The 10,178-nt window shown below is 36.2% G+C and overlaps 1 long non-coding RNA gene across 2 annotated transcripts; it reads left to right on the top strand.

Moving 5' to 3' along the window:
* The first annotated feature begins 1,187 nt into the window (after positions 1-1,187).
* Positions 1,188-6,427, top strand: LOC106171700 (uncharacterized). Of its 2 annotated transcripts, XR_015335579.1 has the most exons (5): positions 1,188-1,401; positions 1,807-1,888; positions 2,895-5,138; positions 5,513-5,597; positions 5,857-6,427. It is a non-coding gene; the product is annotated as an uncharacterized LOC106171700 (long non-coding RNA). The 2 variants fall into 2 exon arrangements; XR_001239340.3 differs by lacking the exons at positions 1,188-1,401; positions 1,807-1,888 and having other exon boundaries at positions 4,854-5,138.
* Positions 6,428-10,178: the final 3,751 nt, after the last annotated feature.

Genomic DNA, 10,178 nt, shown 5'->3' with positions numbered 1-10,178 from the left:
GGTAGATATTTCTTTAACATAACTGCAAGCAGCTGCTTTTTGTAGAGATTGGGAAAATGCGTCAAGTGACATTTTACCTATATACAATACGTGCAAATAAGAGCAGCACGCTTCAGGAAGCCATACATGAATCCACACTAGCGTTGGCTTTTTAGCAAATTCCAATACAAGACCGCTGGAAATTGAATTTGAATTTACTGCAAATTTTTTCCCATTACTACTTGGAATATTGTGTAAGTTTGTAATAAAATGTTTTCGCTTAATGATGCCAAACTATGGTACAGTTACGTTTTCGTTTCCATTTTAGTGGAGTTAAGTTATTGTACTGAAGATTAATTTTACGTATTTAAACCCTCTGTCATGGACTTACATATAAACAATTATGTATATTTTTGCCAGTGTATGTTGGTACGTACAGTATGTTACAATGAAATATTTGAAATATTTCGTCTCGGTGAGCAACACGCGCAACACATCTGATGGCTCTGACCCAATTGTGTAAGGATCTGTGACCTTGGTTATTATCTCATATTCTGTACTATTTTGCTCATCGAAATAATTTATGGTTCATTTCAGCTTGTGTACATAATTAATTCTTCCGGCCCTGTATATAAGGCGCACCAGCAATGTAATGATATAGAAGTATTATGAAATGTGTTTTTATAATCTATTGATTTCCTGAAATACTAATATTCCGTTTTCTCAGTGATTTACTTCTTGAGGAATGTTATCTTTTACTTTAATTCAAGGGGAAATTTATTATTATTATTTTTTTTTGGTGGGGGGGGGGCTGACATTGTACATGTATATACTGCAGGGTGGCGATTTATTCTCCAGTTCCATAATGTTTCAAACATAAACTCTTGAAATTTTGTTTAATTGTCACAAAAAATGGCGATCACGTACATGTAACAAAACGGTTAAAGTTGTTGTGTTTTGGCCACTTCTTGTCTAGATTACACCCTCAGCTGCAGAAATTGGCCTGCGCAGCATAGTAAACACGTGTGTATGTGTAAAGATAAACACAACTGAAACCGTCCTGTCGTGCTCCTGACCATTAAACACACCATGTATCATTATTCTGTACCAAGCTTGTGTTGTATTTCCGTTAACAGGAAAAAGAAAAACATTATTTAAAAAAACATAAACACAAATCAGTTTTGCCAGACGTGACGGCATGCGGAAACGCTCGTTGTCCTTTTGTGTATCACGCAAGATTTGCACAGGTATATAAGAAAATTTGAGGGAGAGATAGCCATTATCAATTCAATCAAAACACTGGCGAAAGAATGGGGAACTTTAAACGCCTCTCAGTGGCGCTTTTGCTTGGGATTCTCACACTCGGACAGGTATTCGGGCAGTCTGGAAGTCCGTGCACCGCTTGTCGTGCTGGGCAGCTGGGTAAGTTTGGACCTTCGGTCAAGGTTTACATCTTAGCGTCATTTCAGTGTTCTTTTTAATAAACGGTAGTAATTATGTGAACACAGCACATTGTAGCCTACTGAGATTTATTCTTATAAGTTGCATTGTATTGTGTTCAATAAATTTAACAGTTTAACGAGAGCAGTTGTATCCGATTTTAAAGCCTACACGGTGCATCTGCTGATATGAACCTTCCTAATAGCTGAAAACATTATCTTATTCTTTACCATGGCTAGGCCGTATATTAAGAATTACATATTTTGTAACGGTACGTGGGATACGCTTGAACTGCATAGCTTAACCATGCGAATTTACATATTGGAAGTTTATGTTATGATCAAATGAATTATCAAATTAAAATAGTCAATAAAACATATTTTTCAGTAAATGACGTCAGTAGTTGCAGAAACTTCGTGAGTCCGTGCTTTGCTGCAGGGGAAAGATGCCGTTCTGGTTCAACTTGCAGGTGAGCAAAAAAAAAAAAAAAAAGAATAAATTCTAATTAAGCAACTAGATACGATAAAATACTATTGAGACTCTGCACATCGTAGTTACTCATTCATCTCACAAACAAAAGACAAAAAAAAAAATCTATTGAAATGAATCTCCTGCAGTATCAAGTCACAGCATGTGTGCGGCTGAAGTCTTTATTCAGCAATTAAACGTGTTATTCCAAAGCATTTATAGTTACCGTGACATGTACTTCCCAACCATTTTATAACCTTGTCATTAGTCTAATTTCAGCTGAAATGCAAATTATTATCTACATTTACACATAAGGGCTGTTTTAAAAGTAATACTTGCTAAAATTAATGCATGTGTTATCAGAAAATGTACACCATCCGGCACAGTGAACATAAGTGACTTCTTTAACTGAAGTAGGGCTTTTAGTATAAAAACATTATGGAAATGGAAAAAAAGACAAAAAAAAAATGAAATACGATTTTGTCATATTCGGTATCAATATAGCACAAAAATCTTTCTACACTTTTACATGAGAAGAGTTGCTTTGATTCAGAACTTGCAGCTGATGCATGCAACTGTCAAAATTAAAAAATAAAAGAATGGGAGTATATATTGTTTACATCTTCCCTGTGATCTACAGTTTTCTACCAACAGTGACATCTGAAATAAAATACCGTTGATACCTTGTTGTGCAAAAAACCTGAGAAGTCGTGAAAATACTAGCTGATATACTACTAGTAATCAAATTGTCTTCGCCAACCCAAATGAATTGATCCAGATGTATCCACAAGTACTTGTAATACAAGAGTGGACAATAGTGACATATATGGTTAATTAATGTAATAAAAACTATCAATTATTACTTAAACACAAATTAGCATTCCTTTAATACATGGACAGTCAAGTGAAGGCGACTTTAACTTATCATGTATAATGTAGTATAGTCCTTCCTGTCCTTACTGTTATATATGGTTATCATATAGTATCGTTTTCATGTCTCTCTTCAGGGATGGTTGTGGTTGCTCCGCCATATGTGTGGACGGCAACAGTTGTTACTATGCTAGTGGGCCAGTAGGTAAATAGAGTTCAGTATGGGGTCTGTCAGTCTTACCAAGATTAATGGATTAATTAATTTCATCAAAGCAATGTTTGATTTGAAAGACTTATAATATACATTGAAATATGACAGTATGATCGCGGAGCGGAACCTTCAACTAACACCACAGCAGAAACTGTCAGCGTATGGTTATCACAGGAATATTGAACTTTTGTCTGTCAGTTGTCGCAAATAAACTACATGTACAATGCAACTACTTAATCTATATCATGATCAAGAGAAGATGGTTTAGTTTTAGGAGAGCTGGGGCGCAGTGTTACATCATACTCTGTAAAAATACTTGGGAATTTCTCAGACTGAAAAAAAAATTGAAAAGATTATAATGATCAGAACATAAAGGACAACAAAGTAACAAAACTGGCTTTATAGCTTTAGCATTAGATATAAAACAATGCAATTTGTTAATTATATTTGAAGAATAGTGTAAGACAGAAACACCATGAGTCAATAATTAATATATGACATATTTTAATGTATGCTGTCATAGGTGTGCAGTATATTAGTTGCAATGACTTCTTCGAACATTCACGCTGTTAACAATTTAAGAGATACATCTGTAGAGTAAAAATGTACATGCCTCTAGTTATGAACAGACGGAGATCTATAACAAAACTGTTGCATTTTTCCTCAACTTGTCTTTCAAATCTAGTAAACCAGGCATTCGATCTTACAGCACGTAGCACACGTTTTAAAGAAACCTCACATATACGAAATACAGTTCAAGCTAGTCCGGACCGACCCCTAATTGTCACATGTAGAAGCCCCTGATGCATGGACATGCCTCCTGTTAGATAAGCTGTTGACGCAAGCTGCATTTTCCTGGGGATTCAGTTGACGTGCATCGGCTTCCAGAGACAAGCGATCGACAGTTGTTGAATGTGATTAACATACCAGATCCAACACGACCCAGCGGGCTGGCGAAAAGGCGAACAGATGACGGGAAACCCTATTGAATAATGTGTTGGGATTCTGCTAAATTCATGCCTTATCAAATGGACAGTCGATTAAATCATCACAGAAAGGATCATTTATTTATAAATATGTACTCTTTTACATGCATTTCGTATCTGTAAAGATAAGAAAGGTAACATTACCACTTATTACACTCGATTTTCTCGCTTCTCTACTGCAGTAAATAGACAGAGCATCTTGCAAGCTGCAAAAGTGCCCTCTACTGGTAAGTTCAATCTAAGCCACAAGTGACGCATTCGCTTCCCCCTTAAACTAACTAGAGGTACAAAAGGAAATATCGTGCAGTTTCTCCACAATGGAGTGCATTTGTTATTGAAATATTTCGAGAGCAGTGTTGTCAACACTGCATGACATTATGAGAGAATAGAAAGCGTGAGAGAATCTGCTTAAGGTGATTTTAACTTTTCTAAGATACTTGCTGTTGAGAAAGAAATAAATATTAACTGTCACGCAAAATGTGACCCGTTCCCACTGTTGTACAACAAATTATAATTTGACAGAACTTAAGAAAAATCAAGCACAAAATATCTTATTCAATAAACAAACAAAAAAAAAAAAAAACGACTGTTTTATATCTTTTAATGCATTATACCATATTAAGCAGCAATTTTCTTTTGCTTTTCTAATTATAGAAATTTTTATCTTCATATATTTTCATAGGCACAGTTCATAGGTTATTTTTGTAAACGACGTCAACGGCATTAACATTACAAAAGGTTGAAGGTGCAGTTTGTGTCAACCGTGAATTTATCAGTGGTAACAAATTAAACAAGTTTTCAAATCAAAGGTGGCAGTGTCAAGTACGGAAATCCTTAAAAGGAAGTAATTCCTATTTGAAATGCTGTCACCTGAATGCCAAATGTTCAGCAATATTCATGTGAGTGTCAAAGACAAGAGGGTGTACAGATACTTGTATAAATAGCAGCTATTTTGACGTGGGCTATTATTCTAGCTATCATTTGACAGCGCCCCACATTGCCTCAGAGAGTTAGGGCACTGACAAATAGATAAAGATATAATTAGCTGTAAAAATAACATCTCTGCTCTATAATGGGCGTCATAGGGTTGATATTTGTCGTGGCCAGTTTTCTCTCACTAACCGCCGTCCAAGGACAATTGCAAGTGGGACGTCCATGTACAGCTTGTGTCAATTTCAGTCTCGGTAAGGATTGTTCATTACATTATTAAGCCTATGTTAAATTTGTTATTTCTATCCTATATGTACACTGCACATCGATACAGTGTTTTGATAAATTATTTATAAGGTGCAATGTTGAACCGTGAAAATTCCCTTTCCGTGGCTTCCGTTGCGTGAAGACACTTATTAGTACGGTCTTAAAAAAGTATATTTACAAAATAAACCCTCTCTATCTTGAAAATCTGGAGAATGCATTATATCGCATTCGGTCTGTTTAAAACTGTATTTCACTATCAAATGTTATTTTTTCGGTTAGATATTTCATTTTGAAATACATGTACCCGTGTCTAACAGTAAGTTCTACTGTCATCCTAATGTTGCATTTTTTTCGTTACCAGTCAATAGTACAACCACCTGCGTTAACATAAGGGACCCTTGTGACCCAAATTTTGGACAGCCGTGTCGCTATCCTTATCGTTGTGTGTAAGTGGTTTAATCAGTTGTAGACTAACTGTTTAGAGACGGTTATTAAATATTAAGCAAATATCCTGCGTGAAATATTGGGATGGGTACTTTGCGTTTTAGCTTTTGTTTGAATAAATGGTGATTCTTATTTATCTTGACTACAGCAATTGTTAGTAATTATCAATAAACTCTGAACCGTGGTGGTGGGGTCAACGTGTCGTCTGCCGTTTTATTATTATTATTATTATTATTATTATTATTATTATTATTATTACAGGTCTGGTTGCGACTGCAGCGCCATCTGCGCCCTGGGTTATTTCTGCTTTGACCCAAGCCACATTTATGGGAAATAACAGGTGGAAAAAAATGAATATAACAGCAACTACATGTGGAACGCGTTCAAAAGCACGACAAATAGATAGGCGTTAATGTACAATGTAGATTTCATTACACACAGGAGACACTCTTTTGTTTTGTATGGGAAATTTTTCGGTCACAGGACTGGCCATTTATTATTATGTGGCAGTCACGTTCTTTAAATAATACATTTACAGGCACGGTGCTTTCTAGAGACGGAAACGGAATAATATTATACGGCTGTATCAAAACATATATAGCCGAGACATTAAAAAATAAAGAAAATTAGAATACCCCTGTATATATCTACCGTTTACGTACAGCTTGCATTGCTTTGTTTCACATATTCCACGCTAGCTAAGCGTTCCCTAAATTATAACAAATATGTCTAAACACATTTAAGCATATTTTTAATTAAATAATGGTATATAAATAGTATACTGCTTTGTATAAATTCTCTCTTTTTTCAATAAAGATTATGTGCCCCATGTTTAATTTTGTTATTGTAATTCTATTACTGCCTTCATGTTTAATTTATAGTAAACGCTTTTTTAAATATATTAATCATAATAGATAAATGAATAGATTAAGGAATGAATGCAAAGATCTATTGATGGGTTAATTGATTGTGATTGAATACAGAAACAAATGATTTCTAGATACAAAAATGCATAAAAACAGATACTAGATATGTGAAGGGATAAAGGTTAACGCATTGAAAAAGAAAAGAGACATTGATTAAGTGATACGTTGATTATGATCAGAATAATGAATGAGAAAGGAAATGGAATATTTATGTGCTGCTTTGGGTAACATGATTATGCCGGTATTTGAAGTACCCGTAGTCAGGAGAGGCGAGCTGGATGTACCATAAACAGTCATATCTTACCCTGCTGCATGCTAAGTTTTCCCACCATTCAAATTGTATTGCCTCAGGTACTACCCTCACCTTTTTAAAGAAATGTACAACTTACCGCCTTCTTTAGCACTACATTTGTAGTATTATTAAAGACCCATTGCCCACCTGCTTGTTTGTCAATTTTGTCGCATTCAGAATTACTGGATGTCATTTGCTCATAGTTTTCTAGTTAATAAAATAATCATAGATTAATTGTTCACACGTTTTTATCTCTGCTTCGTATATTATCCGTTCCATATGTATTCATTTGATTCTTAAAGCGATCAAACTGACCCATGGCAGCGTCCGGAGCCATGTTAGAGTACTTTTTTGTTGTAGAGTAGGTTTTCCCGGCGTGGCTTAAACTCTCAGTTTCCAGGCCTTTGTATTCAGACTATTTTTATGCCATATTTAATAAATACTGCTTAGCTTAAAAATAACGATACGATGTTCTTTCTGCTCTATGGGATTTTACAATGCTTTAAACACAGAATAACAAGATTTATGACGGAGATCGAAGGAGGCTGAGCACAACAGATAATGTATACAGAAACATTTCTCTCTTTATTCATAATTCAGCTCTGCTTATTGTAATTTGATCGCTTGGTTTTCACCATACCGTACGATTAACATGAAACATGTCGACAACAAGCGACACAGTTGATTTGGAACTGTTATCAAGCTTTTTTTTTTTCTCGCTGCGGTCTGATTACGTGTACAACGACAGTCTGAGACCGTGGCACTATCATCGGCAAAAAAAAAAAAAAAAGAAAAGAAAAAAGAAATGGGTGATTTGACAAATAAATTTGATTTCTGGTAATGCACTGTTCCTTGTTAAGATAAAATGCAGTTGTTTTTGTTGATGCAGGTGCTTACAGGAAAGGTTTTTTAGATGTTTTAAATTAACGTCATGTGTACGAATATCACACAAAACTGCAGTCTAATGGAACTTAAATCGGCAGAAATATTGAGATAACTTGAGAATTCACTGTCGACACGCATGAGACATGCCAAATATGGAAACAGCAACGTCGACACTTCAAAAATAAGACAACGACACCACAGATAGACAAAGATACACTATTTAAACCCATTATACTGGTTTTAAGTGATCGTGCCAAGTGTACACCCTATGGGTTATGTTTTTGATTGACCATTTTTGCCTATAGTCCAATGTGGACATAACGAACGCTTGATATGTCCAATGTGGACATATCAAGCGTTCGTTAATTCTGTTGGCGCAGGTGTCAATGGTTGTTACACCGCTTATCGACCGGTCACAGAGAAATCTTTGATATTATTGTGATATTAATATTGTTTTTTCTTTCTGATACGCTTATATATGTACTGACAATCAAGTTCTATTCTGTTATACCTTCTGATCATAGTAGATATCTACCCATCATTTCTCACCAACTGTTTGCCTGACTCAATTTGGAACCGCACAAAGATCACCCAGAATTACACAGTATGAAGCTCTGCAAGACAAAAGTGTCCGTTGATAATAAGCTTTCCGATTGGATAACATGTTTACTGATTGTTGTCTGCTTTTCTCTACACAGAAGTTCACGTCACACAAACACAAGCCAGCTACTTGCAGGCGTTGAGTTGAAAAACTAATCGTTCTTTGTTATTTGGGAGCAGCTCGTCATTTATCTGTTATATAAACCCCCTCGCGAAATGAACCGATGCCCCTAAGACAATCGACATGATTGTCACTCTTATTAACACTGAGATCAGGAGTGATTGATGGCATAGCTCTAATAAATGGTGGTCAAAAAACAAAAATGAAATTGGAAACCAAGGTATCCCATACCGAGTATGAGAGAGAGAGAGAGAGAGAGAGAGAGAGAGAGAGAGAGAACATGCCACTGAGTAGATAATCAAAGTGGCATTTTTCCTTTGAGACTTTGCCCTCGACACTGTCCATATTCTTTATAAATGAATCACTTGTAAATTCAAAACAACATTAAATTAATGGCGGTGTAACTGTTATGTAAAGAACACTACATTACATTTTGTGCCTGTGTTTTTATCTAAGCCGTGACCTGAACCTCCAGATTTTTTATCTTAAGGGACATCTGAAGGAACGAGTCTACAGGAACATCCCCCACGCCACCCCAGGACAGCAGTCACACAAAAATAACAGCTATACCAACAGAAGAGTGCATCAAAGTCATCGACAACTTCGCCCGTAGAATTTAAGCGCGTCTTTAGAAGTACTAGTCAACAGAAAATAAATGGCGTCTACGTTCTTGGGTTACATGTATCCTGGGACACCATGTAATTTATGTTGAGTTTTACACTGTTCGCACTCGGTCAGAAAGTCACGTTAATGTCACTGCTTCATTTACTTTTCATGAACTTCAAAACGTAAATAAGATAGCGGAAATGGATTTGATTTATTTCTTTGTACTAAAAATGTACACATTGTGTAAGTTTATCGGTACTTTCATCACACAGCCCGTATCTGGGTCAGGCCAGCACCATGCTTTATTCAACTATGTATGAATGTGTTAAACAGGTCTACATAAGCGCAAACTTGTGCGTCATCAGTGTGTTTTGAATAGCATCTTATCTAGAATAAAGCATGGCGTTTGATAACCATGAAACAAATATGCTTATAGGCGTGTGCTTTCTCAGGTATAGATTTAAGACAGATCGATTTTTTGTTCCTTTTCAAAGCGATACGCAAGCTTGGAAAATCTCTAGATGCGTGTATGTTATGCGCAGGCACGAGTTCACATGTGGCAATCTCTCTCAAGTTGTTTGAAAGAAACAAAGAATTTCGAACTCGTATAGGCTATTTTACTCATATATCTCTATATGCGAGCTTATTTAACATCTCCCTGTAAAAGGCCATCAAAAGTAACAGCTCTTTGGTGCGATTCCTCTACCGCAACTGAGTCTGATTGCGATTGTTGAGCTAGCTAGAGCAATCGGACAGGCATGCGATACACTGGGGCTCAGAGTGGGTCAAACTGAGTTATCGATTGTTGAACGTCTGTCAGTCAGAGTGTAAAAATCAGAGTGAACCATTTACTGAGCTGCTGTAGTTACATCACACCTACGTAAACCATGCAGCACAGCGCCCAGATTACATTTCAATTTATTTCCTTCCTGAGGGCGAAAAATCACCCGAAGTGACTCCCACGTTGCATTAGTGTCCGTGTCACCAAACCGCTGTGGGGAATTTCCCCTGGATCTGTGATTAGGGATCTCCTTTATTCATAGCTGGAAAACTATTACAGATGACAAAAGTATAATTTCACCTTGTTTGGTGAGCTGCATGTCATTTGCATACATATCACGCGCAAACATCGCTCGCATTATGCTGAGTGTTT

The sequence above is a fragment of the Lingula anatina genome, chromosome 7 (genome assembly GCF_051362555.1).
Source record: "Lingula anatina isolate TDL-2025a chromosome 7, LinAna3.0, whole genome shotgun sequence".
Lineage (NCBI taxonomy): Eukaryota > Metazoa > Brachiopoda > Lingulata > Lingulida > Lingulidae > Lingula > Lingula anatina.
The sequence above is the reverse complement of the archived record's forward strand: the minus strand, read 5'-3'. Positions and strand labels throughout refer to the sequence as shown.